The sequence below is a fragment of the Lynx rufus genome, unplaced genomic scaffold, assembly GCF_022079265.1.
Source record: "Lynx rufus isolate CCGP_SWC_20201006 ecotype Redwood Valley unplaced genomic scaffold, mLynRuf1.p SCAF_7, whole genome shotgun sequence".
Classification (NCBI taxonomy): domain Eukaryota; kingdom Metazoa; phylum Chordata; class Mammalia; order Carnivora; family Felidae; genus Lynx; species Lynx rufus.
The window spans coordinates 132,355,561-132,365,686 of NW_025814889.1; positions in this window are offsets into that span (position 1 = coordinate 132,355,561).

Here is a 10,126-nt window from a genome sequence, read left to right on the forward strand (position 1 = left end):
GGGGATGGAGCTCTCGCCTCCGCCTCTCATCCAAACTTCTAAAAGGGGTCCACGTTTGCTGTGTTCTCTTTCTCACCTCCTATTCAGTCTTCAGCCCACTACAATCTGGCTTCCACTCCCACGCTGCCACCACCGAAATTACCTCTTCCATGGTTACCGGTGACCTCCTGAAGAGTGGAATCCAACAGACCCTTTTAGTCTTTATCTTTCTGGACCCATCCCCTCTGCTAGTGTAAACTTGTCGACCACATCCGTCTTTGTGAAATTCTCTACTCCAGAAGTAGTGCCTGCAGAACTCAATTTTCAGTGCAGATTCTAGGGCCCCATGGCATCAGAATAGTGATGGGCAGGAATCTGTATTTTTCACAAGTACCCCCGGTACACATTCACAGTTGAGAATCACTGCTCTATCTTAACATCTGGGCACTTCATTCTCCTGGATCTCCTTAAACCTCTCTTCCTTTCTGGCTCCTTTTTCCTTGGCTCTCTGTGCCCACCTTGACTCTATTTTCTTCTTACCGGTGTTCTCAAATTTCTTCCTACCCAAGGTCACATCCTCAGCAGCAAGAGTTACCCTTGGTCACACTTCCTAGGCTTGATACTCTGGAAAAGCCCCTCTGGTGATTCCAGACCCTCCCAGGGAGTTATGCCACCCCATGCGTACCTTGTTTAGAATTGCTGCCTTAAGACTTGTCCTTTGGGGATTTCATCTACTCCCATGGTTCCATTGTCAGTGTCCTAGATTCTGATGGTTCTTGTGTTTCTCTCTCCAGAGTAGGCTTCTCACTGGAGCTCCAGACCTAAATATCCAAATGCTCCTGGCCATCTCCACCACCAGAATGTCCCACAAACCCTTCAAAGTCAATATGTCCCAAATTGAATTGATCATCTCCCTCTGATTTGCTCTCTCTGTATCCAGTATCTCAATAAATGGCACCACCAGGTTGCCTGCATCAGAAACCAGAGAATCGTGCCCTTCGTACTTACCACCCCCCTGCCATCCCCCACCTGAAGTCAATCACAAGCTTCTTGATTCTGACTCCTAACTATGTTCTGATTACAGCCCCTTCTGGCTGTCTTCATGGCACTCCCCATGTGCACAGCACTATGATCCCATCTGTATTATTGCAACATCTTCCTAAAGGGACTCCCCGACTGCAGTCTTACCCTTCTCCAATCCGTCCTCCACGCCACTGTCAACGCGGTGCTTCAAAACCCAGTTTCACCACTGCGTTCCTCTAACAACTCCTCCCCTTTGTCCACAATTCCCCATCGCCTTCCAGGTGACATCTAGATGCCCCAGCCTGGCATTTGAGGCCCTCCCATGGCATGGCCCATGAGTGCCGCCATCTTTTCTTCCTGCTCCTTCTCCTGGGCTCTGCACCCCAGCTACACCAACTCTTACGGCTCTCCACACCGTCCACACTGTTTCTCACTTTGTCTTTGCTCACACATCCTGTTGGCCACATTCTCCCTCTAGCCTTCCAAAGGGCCCATACACTTTTAGTCTAGGTTGTATACACTGGGATTCCACCACTTGCAATCAGAAGAGACCTCTGTGCTCCCATCTCCTCTGGTGCCTGTTCCTGTCTTTGCTCTTCTCCACAGTTTAATTCTCTGTCTTCCCCTGTGAGCTCCTGGAGAGCAGGAACCTTGTCCTACACATCCGTATAACCCTGTGCTACACACAGGATCTAGCAGAGAGTAGGTGCTTAGTCAATGTTTCATGAATGGATGTCTGAGTGAGTGAATGAAGTGGATAGGGTCTTACCCTACTTCTTCAGACTCAGCTCGTGTCAATGCTCAAGATTCAGCCCACATTCCAGCTACACCCTTTCATGTACTGTTCCCGATGTTTAACCTGGCTGTTGGGGGGACACCCTGGAATCAGTTAGCAACTGGATCGGCTGCAAGTAACAGAGTGACTTAAAACAACATAAATTTATTATCTTATAGTTCTTATAGTCAGTCAGATGACTGACATGGGTTTCACTGGGCTACACTCAAAGCATCCCCAGGGCTGTGTTCTTCCTGAGGCTATAGGCTATAGGTGAGACTGTTTCTTTTCCCTTTTCCAGTGTCTAGAGACTTTCCACATCCCTCTGACCCTGCCTCTTCAGCCTCCCTTTCATATCTGAGGACTCTTGTCATCACATCGGGTCTATCCAGATAATCCAAGTTAATCTTATCTCCCGGTCATCTGATTAGCAACCGTAATTCCATCTGCAGTCTCGTTTCCCCTTGTCACGTGACTTAACATAGTCACAGGTTTTAGGGATCAGGAGATAGACATCTTCGGGGGACCATTCTTCTACCTACTCTTGTCAGTTTGGGTAAATCTTCCACATGTAACTGAAAAGATTATATACTCTGCAGTTGCTCCGTTAGGTCAAGTTTGTTAATTGTTTTGTTCAAATTTTGTATACTCGTACTGGATTTTGTTTGCTAGCTTTATAACTTTTTGAGGGAGGTGTGTTAACATATCCCACTACAGTTGTGGATTTGTCAAATTTTCCCTTTGGTTCTGTCCATTTTTACTTTCTATTTTTTTTTTTAATTTTTTTTTTCAACGTTTATTTATTTTTGGGACAGAGAGAGAGCATGAACGGGGGAGGGGCAGAGAGAGAGGGAGACACAGAATCGGAAACAGGCTCCAGACTCCGAGCCGTCAGCCCAGAGCCTGACGCGGGGCTCGAACCCACGGACCGCGAGATCGTGACCTGGCTGAAGTCGGACGCTTAACCGACTGCGCCACCCAGGCGCCCCCATTTTTACTTTCTGTAGTAGGAAGGTGTGTTAATACATGCATCCAGATGTAGAATTGTTATATCATTCTAAAAGACTGACTCTTTATCACCATGAAATGTCCCTTTTATCTCTAGCTGTGCTTCTTGTCTTAGAGTCTAGTTTGAACTAACACCAGCTTGCTTTGAATTGGTGTTTGCGTGGTACATATTTTTCTGTCTTTTAAATTTCAACCTGTCATATAACCAGTTTTGCAAGATTAAAATTTTTGTTGGAATACTTCTCTTCTTTAAAAAAATATTATTTTGGGGAGAGCACAAGCGGGGGAGGAGCAGGCAGAAGGGGACAGAGGATCTGAAGTGGGCTCTTTGCTGAGGCTGACAGCAGCGAGCCTGATGTGGGGCTTGAACTCATAAACTGCGAGATTATGACCTGAGCTGAAGTCAGATGCTCAACAGACTGAGCCACCCAGGCACCCCCGGAATATTTCTCTTTTACTATTTAACGTAATTACCCACTTACAATACCTTCATGGTTAAATCCGTCAACTTACTATTCATTTCCTATTTATTTCACTCTTTGCGTATTCTCTTTTCTTCCCTTTTTAAGCCTTCTTTTGAATTAGTTTTATTATTCTTTTTTCTCATGTTGTAACATGTTGGTTCCATATTCTTTTACAATCCTTTTAGTGATTACCGTAGGAAAATAAAATATTGATCCTAGATGTATCAAACTCTAATATAAGATCAATACTCTCACTACATTCAGGACAATGCAAAGGAATTAGAATATTCTAACTGCATTTATCTCTTCCCACCTTTTATTCTGTTACGAATTTAAAACCTCACAGGATATAGCTGTTATTATTTTTTTCAATCGGAATTAACTTAGATTTATCCACATGCTTATGCTTTCTGTTGTTCTTCATTAGAATTTCCATCTTTTCTTTCAGGACCATTTTCCCTCTCCTTAAAGAATTTTCTTTAGTCCTTTAGAGAAGCTTTGTTGGTCACAAAACCCATCGGTGATATTCTCATTGTTCCTTGTCTGAAAACGTCGTTAGGTCATTTTTATTTTTGAAGAGTTTTCATTGAATATAGAATTCTAGAATGGTGGTTATGTCAATACTTTGAAAGTATCACTTCCTCATCTTCCTTTTCCCGTTCCTTCTATGGAGAAGTTAGTTGTTCTGGCCATCGCCCCTTGGAAGGAAACGCGTCTTTTTCTCTGTGGGAACTTCTAAGATTTTTCTTTTTTGTCATTGATTTTAAACCTATTTCACTATCAAAGTCCTAGTTGTGGTTTTATTTGCATTTTTCACGCTTGGTGTTCCCTGAGATTCTTAAATCTGTGGCTTAATGTCTTTCAACAGTTTTTGGAAAATTCTCAGGTGTTGTCTGTTCAAATACTTTTTCTGCCCTACCTGCTGCCTCTACTTCTGGGGCTTCTTCTTGTGTGACCTTTTCACGATGTCCCATATTAATCTTATGCCTCCCCTCCCTCCCCCCCCCCCCCATTTACTTTCTATTTTCCCTCAGTTTTTACTCTGGCTCATTTCTTTTGAGATCTCTGTGAATAGAGTACACAATTCCTTCTTCAGGTGTGTCTGACCTGCTGTTAGACTTATTTATTGAGTTCTCAAGTTCAGGTAATGTGTTTTTCAGCTCTGGAATGTTCATTTCATTATTCTTCATAGTTTACAGTTCTCTGTTGAAATTCTATGTGTTATCTACATTTTTCTTTTTAAGTAGGCTCCACGCTCCATGTGGAGCTTGAACTCACAACCCTGGGATCAAGAGCCAGATGCTCTACTGACTGAGCCAGCCAGCCATCCCTGTCATCTAAATTCTTAAATATATTAACCATAATTATTTTCAAGTCTGTATCTCATAACTCCACCATATGGATCTCTTAAAGAGGTCTTAAAAAATTTTTTTAAATGTTTATTTATTTTTGAGAGAGAGCGAGAGCGTGAGTAGGCAAGGGGCAGAGAGAGAGGGAGACACAGAATCTGAAGCAGGCTCCAGGTTCTGAGCTGTCAGCACAGAGCCCAAGGTGGGGCTTGAACACACAAACCATGAGATCATGACCTGATCCGAAGTTGGACACCCACCCTCCTGTGCCACCCAGGCGCCCCTAAAGAGGTCTGTTTAAAATGAGACTTTTAATTTTGAGATCATTATAGATGCACATTCAGGTGTAAGGAGTCATACAGAGAGATCTCACGTGTCTTTATGCAGTTACCACCAATGGTAGCATCCTGCAAAACGATAGGAGAGTATCACAGCCAGGACACTGACATTGATACGCTATTATTCAGATTTCCCATTTGTACTCAAGTGCGTGTGTGAGTGTTTGTTTTGTCCCATGCAATTTTATCATACGCGTAGGTTTGTTGGCCTTTAAAAAAAATTTTTTTTTTGCCTCTTGATTTTTAGTCATTCAGTTTTGTTTCCAGATACGTCTGGTGATGCCAAACCTTGTGTAACAAAAATGTAATGTGAGTTTGGATGATATTGTCATCCTTCCTCCCGAGAGAATTTACTTTTGCTTTTGGCAAGATGTTGGTGAAAGAGCAGACACCTTAATTCAATCAGTGACTGAGAGGATCGGAAGCCAAGATTCCGTCTTTGGAGGGCTGGAATATTTCCAATTTACCCTACTCTCAGAGTGTAACCTTTTGGGGTCTCGCTGAAAGCCTGCGTCACTTACCTAGAGCCCCTTATCCTGAACCCCAGTTTTTGGCTGGAATCTCTGCTTCTGTTTGTCATACGGTTTCTTGGATCCATTAACCAGCTGCTCAGCTACTGCCCTCTGCTCAACTTAGGCACTTGGTGTAAGTGGACAGGTGCCTCAAGAGGAGCATTGGAGCCCCCAAGTCAGGCTCCCCTCTCTGAGCTTCTGTGCTCTATGGGATCTTTGGCACTTAACTCTCACCTCTCTTGATGCCTCTCTGATGCCTCTTCTTGGAGGTTTCAGGTGGGGTGTTTGGTGTTTCTAGCTTTTCTCAGTGGGAGAAGTAATCTGCATCAGAAATCTACATCAGCCTTTGTTTCTCAAACCAGTATTTGACAACCCGGAGGGGCTAAGGGGGAGCCAAAGTCACAGAGCATACAGTGCAACATTTGAGGGCTTGCTCTGGAGTCAGGAAGGATTAAAATCCCAGTGTTGCCACTTCCCAACTGGATGACCTTGGACAAGTGCCTTCACCTTTCCGGGCCTGTTTGCTAGCAGCCCTTCCCTCCCAGGGTTGAACAAACAAATATGTGTCGAGTGCTCAGAGCAGTGAATGCCTGGCATACAGTAAGCACTTAATATAGATCAGTTATTAGTATTCAGCGAATACATAGTAAGCCCTACTCTGCCAGATGCTGGATGCACACTGTGGTGGAAAAGACAAATACAGTCCTTTCTCTGGTGGGGCCGACACTCTGGGCAACCTACAATTTTTTTTTTTCTAATGTCTGTTTATTTTTGAGAGAGGGAGAAAGAGCGCAATCAGGAAGGGGCAGAGAAAGAGGGAGACGCAGAATCCGAAGCAGGCTCCAGGCTCCGAGCTGTTAGCACAGAGCCCGAAGCGGGGCTCGAACCCATGGACCCGTGAGATCATGACCTGAGCTGAAGTCACTTAACCAACCGAGCCACCCAGGAGCCCCTCTGGGTGACCTACATTTAAAAGTAAATAAACAAGGTCATTGTCAAAGAGAGGTTCGTGCTATGGAAAGAAAGAGGATGATAGAGCACATCACCCCGATGATAGAGGTTTGTGTCCAGGATGAGTAGGTAAGGCTCCGTTCCCAATTCTGGGGTCACAGACAAGACCGAGTGAGTCACAGAGGGTGACCAGGCAGCGACCGAAGGCTGAGGGGTCGGCGAAACATCTGCGATTGTTGCTTGACAAACTGAGACCTAAATGACAAGGGGGAGCAAGTCCTCTGAGAATAGGGGAAGGTGCCTTCCAGGCAGAGGGAACCTGTGCAAGATCCCTGGTTCTGGCATGCTTGGGGGACAGACGGAGGCCTGCATGTCCCGCAACGTGGTGGGAGAAAGAAGGAGAGTTACTGCACAAGACCTGAGAGGTGGGCAGGGGTCAGATCACGCAGGGCTTTGTAAGTCAGGGTGAGGGTGTGTATCTCATTCTAAGTGTATCAACAAGCTTCGGAGAGTTTTATGAAGCAGAATGATAGTATTTTGATTGCAACGTGTTCATTCTGGGCATTGTATAGAGAATGGATTTTTTTAATTTTTTTAATGTTTTATTTATTTTTAAGACAGAGAGACAGAGCATGAGTGGGGAGGGGCAGAGAGAGAGAGGGAGACACAGAATCCGAAGCAGGCTCCAGGCTCTGAGCCGTCAGCACAGAGCCCGACGCGGGGCTCGAACTCACGAACTGTGAGATCGTGACCTGAGCCGAAGTTGGACACTTAACCGACTGGGCCCCCCAGGCGCCCCGAGAATGGATTTTAAGAGGGGCTGTTGCCGTTGTACAATCAAGAGGCGATGGCTTGGGCAACCGGTTTGGACAGGCTGGTACCGGAAGTGGAGAGGAGTGGGCAGGCTGGAGATGCATGTTAATGGTAGAGTCAGAAGATGGACGTCCAAGAGAAAGAGGGAAATCAGTGATAACACTTGCATTTCTGATTTGAACAACTGGCAGATGGTGAGCCTATTCGGTAAGGGGAAGGCTTGGGGCAGAAGTCGAGGGGGATCAGGAGCGTGGGACATATTCATTCCGAGACTCCTATTAGGCAACCTGAATATATACACGAGGAGTCGAGGGAAAGGTCTCGAAAGGAGTCATTGTGGTCTGAAAGTCATCAGATGATAGCCAGAGCCATGAGCCTGGATGAGATTGCCTAGGCAGAGTGTCTGAATAGAAAGAATAGAGGTGCCTGGGGGGCTCAGTCGGTTGAGCGTCTGACTTTGGCTCAGGTCACGATCTCGCGGTCCGTGAGTTCAAGCCCCGCGTCCGGCTCTGTGCTGACAGCTCAGAGCCTGGGGCCTGCTTCGGATTCTGTGTCTCCCTCTCTCTGCCCCTCTCCCACTCATTCTCTCTCTCTCAAAAATAAATAAACATTAGAAACAATCTAAATAGAAAGAATAAAGAGAGGCAGGGCTGTGCCCTGGGGTACTGCCGATTTAGAGGATGGGGAGATAAAGAATCAGAAGGAGCCTGAGAAGGAAGAGGCAGTGAAGGAAAACACGGGCCAGGGACCAGCAGCAACAGCATCCCCTACACTTGTTAGAAATGCTGAGGATCAGGCCGCACCCCAGCCCTGCTGCCTCAGGCCCAACCAGGGGGGAGGCCCAGACACCATCAATGCTTTCACTGCACTGCAGGCTAAACCAGTGAGCTGGGAGGCAAACCAAGGAAGGGTGTGTTTTGTTTTGTTTATTGTAAGAGAGACAGAGCACAAGCTGGGGAGAGGGGCAGAGAGAGGCGGGGGGGGGGGGGAGAGGGAGAGAGAGAATCCCAAGCAGGCTATGCACCGTCAGCGAAGAGCCCGACGCGGGGCTCAAACCCACTGGGCTCACTAACAGTGAGGGCTTGACCTGGGCCGAAATCAAGAGGTGGCCGCTTCACTGAGCCCAGCCAGGTGGCCCAGAAAGGTGTGGTTTGAAAGGCAAGAGAAGGAAATCTTTGGAGCAGGAAGGGTTAACTATGTGTCCGTGCAGCTGGGAGCTCAACGCAGATGAATACAGAGGCCTGGCCATGACGTTTCATAACGTGGAGGTCACCGTTGGCCTTGACAGCAGTGATCTCGGTGAGCTGTGGGGGCGATGGCGGAGTGGGAACCGGCGAAGGAGTGAACGCGAGGAGTGAGTGGCAGAAAGACTGTGGACCCCGTGTGCAATAAAGGGTTACCCCGGCCACCTTAGGGTGCTCAAACCCTGCACATCCCCCCCACCCCCCAAAGGCCTGCGCCTTGACTAGTGGCTGCGATGTGAGCCCTTGGAATATCTTGCCCGATAAGGGTCCTATCAGAGAATGTAGGATACCCAACTGATTTATGGGAAGCACCTGTTTTTCTTTGCCTGGGGCCCTGTATCGGTTTTAACCCCCCCCCCCCCGGTGGCGGGCGGTGGGGTGGGGTGGAGACTGAGTAGTTGAGGCTCACACAGGTCCTCGTGCCTCCGTGACTGACCCCGAGTACAAGCCCTGGACACCAAGGCTCAGGTGAGTTTCCCTGAATGATGATTTTCTGTACAGGTGTCACACATCGTTGCTGGGGGTGGGGGAATGAAGCATCGTCTGTGACACCCCCCCCCACACACACACCAGAAGGGAACACCTGGAGGCTTGCTCCCGGTCCCTCCCGGACTCTGCCCCATGTGCCTTTTTCCTCTGTCTCTGTTCGCTGTAACAAACCATAACCATGAGGACAGCCTTTCTGAGTCCGAGTCCTTCCAGGGAATCATCCAACCTGAGGGTGGGTGGTCTTGGGGACCCTGACACACCGGCTTTTTCAAGAAGGCTTGCAGTGAAAGCAGCAAAGAGAGACCAAGAGCTGAAGGAGGGTGTTGGCTTGGGGTGGGGGAATTTTGTTTGAGATGCAAGGGCATATTCACAAGCCTGTTGGAACGATGAAACAGACAAGGCGAAGTCGGTGATTCAGGAGAGACGTTCTTGAGAGGGCGAAGGGGTACACAAGGACCCCTAATAAGGGCAGGGACAGATCCCTCTGAGTGGCAGGAGGGCAGTCAGAGAATGTGCAGCTTTGTGGACACCCTTGGGGAGGTGACGATCGCTTGGTTTCGTCAGTGGGCTATGGGGTAAGGCCACCCTTGAGGGGGCAGGGCTCCAGGCGGTCCGAGGAGAGAGGGAGGGCGTGATTTTTTAGCCATTTTGGCGAGCAAGCCCCTCACACAAGGCAGGTGCTAAGATCGCGGGGCGGGCAGAAACGCCTCTTGGAGATCTCCGGCCATGGGTTTAAAATGAGCGTCAGCGCGGGTCAGAGAGCCCCGTGCTTTTCTGCCTCGGGGTTCAGCTGGGCAGGTGCTGGCACGAAGCAGGTGGGCAGAGGGATGACACCGGGGTTGGGCACGGCCTGCTGAGTGGGACAGAGGGAGAGAGGGTGTTTGTAAGTAAATCAGGACAAGAGAGGATAAACAAAGTATCTGCCGGCAGCTTCGTTCTGTTCAGTGGAAAGTAATTAAAAGCAATATTTTCAAACAAATCTGGATTCATTTCGGAGAATGAAGCACATGAGCTCTGCAGACAAGCCTCAGATACGTTTTTCCTGTTTCAAGTGCTGCTTCCGGCTATATACCCTCCGGTCCTCACGGGGTGAGGTCACTTAGGTGGGGAATCTGGGAAACTTTGGAAAAGTCTGGGAAGGCATGTCCTACTGGAGTGACCCCCCCGCCCCGACCCGATTG